We start from the raw sequence: 7,918 nt of genomic DNA, 5'->3' as shown, positions 1-7,918 counted from the left end.
ATAAAGAGCAAGTTAACTACGACACTTACAAAGCTGAGTTTTTACTCTTTCTAGGAATGTGTAGAATGACTGGGAGTTCAGGCATTTGGGTAGAACTAGGTATTTCGTGGAGATTGCTTTGCTGCAGTTTGGAGATATCAGTATGATTTCTTTGTGTGTTCCTGAAATTTAGAGATAATATCACTTTTATTATTTAACTAGTTTCAATGAACATGTTAATATTGGCATTTAATTTTAGTCAATTATTGATATGAAGGAACACAAATTTAATTAGTTAGAGAATTATATAAATACGACTATAAAATAAGTTCCCCAAAAATTATTACATTAGCATTAGACGTAAATTCAAAATGAATGAATATCATCATCGGAACATGCAAAAATGATTATTTAGTCATGATAGTTAGATAAAGTTATTATATATTTTATAGTTTAAAAATATGCAATGTGATGATATCTTATCTAAGACTTCTTTGTAGACGATGTTCTTTGTGTATGTTCCCTTCTGACGCTGATTGCTTCATCATGGCCTGAACTTTTGTTGTGGACATTGATTTTCTTTTGAAAAGTACAATATATAGTTATCTGTGCAAAAAAGATATTGCAAAAAATATAATACAACATTTGAGATTGTTTGCCCATGTGCTTTACTTAATGTCATGGTAAAACACAAGCTACTGAAATTATCTTCGGACAAATTTAAAAGGATGATGTTTTATACTTCAATGTCGGACAAGGGGGGGGGGGGGGTAATTTGTTTTTTGCATGCACAGATTATAGAAGGACTTGGTTCTTCTATGTGTTCCTTATAAAACTGTTGCAGAAATAATAAATGCGGAAAGTAAAGAACACAAGTATTTTACGTGGAAAACACCAGACTCAAAAGGTGAAAAATCCATGACCTACTGCTCAATAGGATTTTCCCCAACACTTCACTAAATCGCTGAGCCAAAACAGCAGTTACAAAACTCTTTGTAAACCTAAAGATTACCTCTAATCCCGTTGTGGCAACCAGCCTCCAGCTGTTGCGACAACTTCAAGTTAACTCTAACTTGAATACTCAGAGTACCTAATATAATTGTGTCTAGATAAAGCTGAAAGGTACAATTTTAAAAGCCCTACTACAATTGAACTAGAATAAAAGACAGACACTTGGAACTTGTTCTTTTATCTGGTTCATGTAGCTTCAGGTTCATACACTTGAATCACACAAGAATTGCTTGCAAAATGCCTTGCTATTTTGCTCTCAACTCACGTTTATCTTCAACATTTGTGCGTGCCTATAAAGTGAGAACATCCTGAAATATATAGAGTTAGTAGAATAGGAAATAACTAGAGTTCCAATGCTATACTCTTCCTTGGTGAAAGAGTTCTAGTTATCTTCAACTTCTAACCCTTCCCTTATCTTGGATAAAGTTCTCTTCGAATAAGGAGTCCTTCTCCTTATCATTTATGCAACCTTTTCGATCAATAGATATCGGTTATAACAACTTAAGCTTATCTCTTTCACGTGCATCCCTTATGCTCGAATCTACTCGTGTCTGTATGCACTGTGTATGGACATGGTTCATGCTTGAGTTCCTTTGTTAATCATCAAAACAAACTTCACTTGGGCCAACAAAGGATATCCTTCATTTTTTAGAGGAGAAAGTTGAATTCCGGGGATGATCACAAGCTTGAAAGTACAATACTAATCATGATTTATGCATGTATGATGTTGTTGTCAAAGTCTCTACATACCATCCTTGTACAAGTAAGTCATTTGATGGATCTGAGTTTCTCATTAGTATGATGTGTGTATTTTTCTTCAAAATTACCATGTATGCAATGGTAGATCAATTTTGACTTTGTCAGTTATATACATACATGATACAAACATATATATGAATTAATGAACTTGATGCCGAACTTTTGTGGTGGAAGATCATTTGGTATTAAAGTATTTAAGTATTATTTCTAGTAGCATTTGTTGGTATTATCTTCTACTGAGTCAAAACGCAATTGCTTTCTTCAGGGAACTTGGCAATCAACATCTCATTTAGTCGATCAACAAATTTATTTCTACTAGCTAAGATAGCTCTTTTTGTCATGTACTTTGCACAACTTCTATTTTCATCTGATGATGAAAATATATTCTTGTTAAGCGATATTCGCCACTAATATTACTATTGGGCTTAATAATCAATTATTCTGGAAGAAGGACCATATCATATTTTATTATATGCTCTTTCCATTTTCGATAGAATCATGAAATCACCGAAATCTGGATCTATCATTGTTCTCATATTTCTTGCTAGTTAGATCTTTTATATTTTAGGCCATAAGTATGATCCTGTTAAGCTAGAATTTATAGTCTCAACTCTCGATAAAAACCACCTCAAAAAAATTGTTATTTTTCCACCAAATAATTTGATGTGCCGTGAAAATATGGCACTTTCTATACCATTTGCATAAGTTTTTGCTTACCTTTAAGTAGATTTGCTATCTTTTCTCGGTCATAGAAATAGAACCGTTAGGATTTCTTGTGAAGAAAATATACTAACTTTATATAGCAGTCTTTTTGTCTTCTTCTTCTTGAATACTCTCTTTTGGATTGTTTGACAACATCTAATGAAAAATATTCCAACTTTGGCTTCATCTACATTAAGAAATTTGTAATCTTTAATGTCTATTTAATATAATTGTTATTCTTTAGTATTTATGTCTAGCCAAATATTTTATCTAGGGTTGCGGGACTCTTGTGTTGATTATGTTAATGGGTATGATATTTTAAGCTTTGGTTTATTCAAGAGGGTGTTATCTCTTTTACTCTTCATGCTTTAATGTTATTGATTGGTTGAGAACATTAGATAGTGACACTTTAACTTCATCTTAAGCTCGAGAGAGAAAAACTGAAGTTGTGGAAAAGATTAAATAGCAAGCATTTGAGGCATTAACTCTCACCTAATAAATCTAAATAATATGATGATTTAACTTGATATATATTGAGTACTTTTGACACACACTTTAAAGTTTAAGAGACTTAAGAGCAAAACCTATTATATAACGACCCGACTGGTTGTTTTACTTTCTAGAACCCTGTTTCCCTAAATAAGACTTTTCCTACGTGCTTTTACTGATTTACGACTTGCGGGGATGGTTGATTCAAAATTTAGAAGAGTTTGGGTTGAAATCGAAATACTTGGTTCCTTAAGGTTGGCTTAAAAGGCCAAGTTTGACTTCGGTCAATATTTTGAATAAACGACCTCAGAATCAGGATTTGAAGGTCCCAACAAGTTTGTATGATGATTTCGGACTTGGGCGTATGTCTGGATCGGATTTTGGATTACTCGGGAGCATTTTGGAGCCTAATAGTGAAAGTTGATTCCTTAAGAATTTTGAAGTCCTTTAAATTTGGTTTAGAGTAGGTTTTGGTGATATCGAGGTCCGAACGGAATTCCGTGACAGGGAATAGTTCCATAATGTCATTTAAGACTTGCACGCAAAATTTGGTGTCAATCCGAGCAGTATAGGTGTGTTTCGTCACATTAAAAGTAAATTAAAGAACTTGAAGTTCATAAGTTTGAATCAAATGGTTTTAGGGTGTGATCCCTAATTTGAATGTTGTTTCTGTCATTTTGAAGGTTCAAGCGAGTCCGTTTTATCATTACAAACTTTTGGTGCCCCGGGGTCCCCGAGCGTCAATCAGACGAGTCTCAGACCAAGTTGGTAATTTTGGGCAAGGGCTGAATGCCCAGCTTCTGTCATAACTACACCTGTGGTTCGTCAGCCGCAGATGCGAGCTCGCAGGTGCAGGCTTTTGCTCGTAGATGCGTCCAAGGGTGGCCAACCCAGAAATCGCAAAAACGGCCTTCTCTCTGCAGAACCGGAACAACAGAAGCGGTTAGCCTTCCGCAGAAGCGGCACAACCGGCCCAGTGAAGTTCCGCAGAAGCAGACCACTTTCCACAGATGCGGTTGGCGCAGGTGCGGCCCAGTACCGCAGATGCGGTAATCACTGAAGGCAGTGACCTTCTTTTATTATGGGAATTAGGCATTTTTGGCTCATTTTCACTCCATTGTTGGGCGATTTTAGAGCTCTTGAGAGGGGGTTTTCACCAAGCTTTTGGAGGTAAGTAATTCCTACTATATGTGAATTAAATACTTGGATTTTGGGTAGATTAACATGTAAAGATTAGTGAAAATCATGGGATTAGAGTAAAACCTAGGTTTTTGATAAAAATAAGATTTAACCACTAAATTCGTCATGGAATGAAGTAAAAATCATATATTCTTGATCCTTAGGTTATGGGTAACAACTTCCTTCGAATATTTTCGGAATCCGGGCACGTGGGACCGGTGGTGAATTTTAGGAATCTTGCCTTTAGGGTTGGATAATCACTTTAATAGCTAGAATATGAACTTGTAAACCTATAATGATTGGTTTTTACACTATTTGAATAGTTTCAGATTGTGCGGCTCCAGTTTGAGGGTTTGAGCAGCATTCTTAAGTTGGAAGTAGGCTCGAAACAAGGTAAGTCTCTTTTCTAACCTTGTAAGAGGGAAATTTCCTCAAAAGTGAACTTAATTAGTATATGATTAATTATGGGGGCTACGTACACACAATGTGACGAGAGTCCATACGTAGCTACTATTCCTGTTATGTCCGGGTAGACCTAGGCTTACACTATGCTTTGTGGGTACCGTTATATGATTATAATTATTGATTTGTATTGAATGGAACTAAGTTGAGACAGTAATGATTTCAAAGATTTCAAGTAATTATTTATTTTGAAAAGAATTGAGGAAACATTTAGTTATATTTATACTTAATCGCGTCGCAAGTATATTCTGCGAGCGGGGTAATTATTTCCACTACTCTCATGGGAGCGGGTCGTTCGCCTCGGTAGGTAAATAAGTGTATATATGGTTTGGGCCGTTCGACCCTTGGCAGTGCACAATTTACTTTTATGTTGGATTAGGCCGAACGTCCTCGGTGGTATTTGTGTGTGATAATAGAACCGGAACCCCTTATAATTCGTATGATTCATTGCTTGAAAGGTCACTTGTTTTAAATGAAGAAGGTGTCTAGATTTATTAATTGGATGAAAGGATTTTCAATATTTGTTTTGTTTGAGCTTGTTGTTATCTACATACATTGTGAATTAAAATATTGAACTTCATATTATTATATTTGCTGGCCCTAGTAAGTGTCAGAGTCGACCCCTCATCACTACTTCTGCGAGGTTAGGTGAGATACTTACTGGGTACATATTTTATGTACTCACACTACACTTATGTACTTGCTTGTATACGATTTGAGGCAGGTGAATCTGGCCATCAGTCCGGCATATAAAGTGGACTCCTCAGCTTGAGACTTCCGATGAGCTGCCCTTTTGTGCTGTTCTGCAGCAACTCGAGTTTTTCTATATCTTTACTTTTCTTGTCTATTTCCTTTCCAGACAGTAGGATAGTATGGTTTTGTGTATTCTACTAGATTGCTCACATACTTGTGACACCGGGTCTTTGCACACACACTGGAAAGCTTATGAGTTTTGGATTACTATCATGATTTAAGTTTGTAATTATTACTTTCATCTAATTATACTTAAGTTTCAAACTCCTAATTTCATTATCAATAAGGAAAGGTTTTCACGTACTAGTTATTTAAATGAGGATTTACTAGTTGATTAGTGTTGGCTTGCCTAACAACGGTGTTTGGCGCCATCACGACCTAATGTGGAATTTGGGTCGTGACAACTTAGTATCAAAGCACTAGGTTCACGTAGGTCTCACAAGTTATGGGCAAACCAGGTAGAGCTTTGCGGATCAGTACGGAGACGTTTGTACTTATCTTTGAGAGACTATAAGGTGCTAGGAAACTACTCTTTATTCATCTTCTATCGTGCAGTCGATAGTATACTAAATTTCCTTCTTCTAGTCTCTCATAGATGGTGAGGATGCGTACAACGGACATTCCAGACCCGGGAGGAGATGCTCCCCCGGTTGCTAGAGGCCGAGGTAGAGGCCGGGGGAAGGCACCGGCCCGAGGTAGAGGACGAGGGCATCCCAGATCTGCCCCAGTTACACCACCGGCGGATCCAGCAGGGGATCCCATTATTGAGAAGCAGGATGAGGTGCCTGCAGCAGAGCCTGCCCTGGCAGATTTAGTGACAGCACCGGGGTTCCAGGAGGTCATGGGCCGTATGCTGCAGTTCATGGACTCTATGACTCAGGCTGGTTTATTTCCAGCAGACCCAACCATATCTCAGGCAGGAGGGGGAGTACAGACCCCTACTACTCATGTTCTTAGGCACGCAGCTGTCGTATATTAGACTTGAGGTACTCTACTCGCGGGTGGTGCCTAGCCAGTTGCAGCAGTGGCACCTGAGCCCAAACCAGCTGCGGAAGGCGATCCGCAGATGTTATTGGGTAGATGGACTAGGCTACACCTTCCTATATTCGGAGGTGAGCGTTATGAGGATGACTTGGATTTCACTGATAGGTGCAGGGATAGACTGAACAACATGAGGATATTGGAGTCCCATAGAGTGGATTTCATCGCCTTCCAGTTAGAGGGCAGGGCCCGTAGATGGTGGCAGTCTTACCTTCTCGGCAGACCAGTAGGTTCTCCTCCCATGACTTGGGATCAGTTTACACGACTTCTATTGGATATGTATATTCCACCCTCTCAGAGGGAAGAGTTACGGTGTCAGTTTGAGCAGCTCGAGCAGGGTCAAATGTCTGTGACCAACTATGAGGCGAGATTGTCTGAGTTGTCTCACCATACACTCACAATACTTCCTACAGATGCAAAGAGAGTGTAGAGATTTGTTGCGGGGTTACACTCAGTATTCGAGCTAGCATGGCTCGAGAGGTTGATATGGGGATTGAGTATCAGCTAGTGGTGGAGATTGCTCGAAAGATTAAGGGTTACCGCCAGAGGGGTAGAGAGCTGTTGCAGAGGTCAGTTTGGGAGGGGTCAGCCCAGCAGGCCCCCATATTCAGCAACACCACCACCTCCTCGAGGTGCCCTAGTGAGGCCTTATTTTAGTGTGATGCAAGAGAGTTCTTGCCGCCCGCCAGCTATTTAGGTTCCCTCCGGCGGGTATTCTGGTCATCAGGGTTCTTCTAGTGCCCACTTCAGTGCTATGCTAGAGAGTTCATACCGCCCACCAGCCATTCAGGGTTCTTGTAGTAGGTATTCGGGCTATCAGGGTCAGGCTTTAGGACGACAGTCTATGGAACCGTGAGGTTGTTACGAGTGTGGGGATCCAGGTCATATGAAGATATTTTGTCCCAGACTTTGGGGCAAGGCAGTACAGCAGGTCCATCAGCCCATGATTGCAGCACTAGCTGTCCGGCCACCCAAAGGCAGAAGGCAGGTAGGTAAGGGCCGTCCTAGAGGTGGAGGCCAGGCAGGGTGAGGTCAGTCAGCCATTGCTCAGCCAGGCGGAGGCTAGCCAGCTGGCGCTCTAGCCAGATTGTATGCTTTTTCGGCTAGACCAGATGTAGTGGTCTCAGATGCCGTGATCATAGGTATTATTACTGTCATGACCTAAACCGATGGGCCATGATAGGTGCCCGAGTCCTACCTGTCAAACACCCCTGAGCATGCGTCTAAGATATAAACCTGAATAACATCTATTGAGTTACGAGAATAATGTATATGAAGGAAATCTGCCCAAAAAGGCATACATATATATACGTGCAACATACGTAGGGCGAGCTGACAAGGCTGCTATAGACAAATATACATTTAAAAAATATAAGCCGGCAAGGCCACAAACTATCCAACTAGACATACTGTCTACAAACCTCTAATGGAACTATAACTGTACAAAGATGAGACTGAGCCACGTCATACCCATATATATATATATATATATATATATATATATATATATATATATATATAAAGAGAGAGAGAGAGAGAGAGA

This window comes from Nicotiana sylvestris, chromosome 6, assembly GCF_000393655.2.
Source record: "Nicotiana sylvestris chromosome 6, ASM39365v2, whole genome shotgun sequence".
NCBI lineage: Eukaryota > Viridiplantae > Streptophyta > Magnoliopsida > Solanales > Solanaceae > Nicotiana > Nicotiana sylvestris.
The sequence above is the reverse complement of the archived record's forward strand: the minus strand, read 5'-3'. Positions refer to the sequence as shown.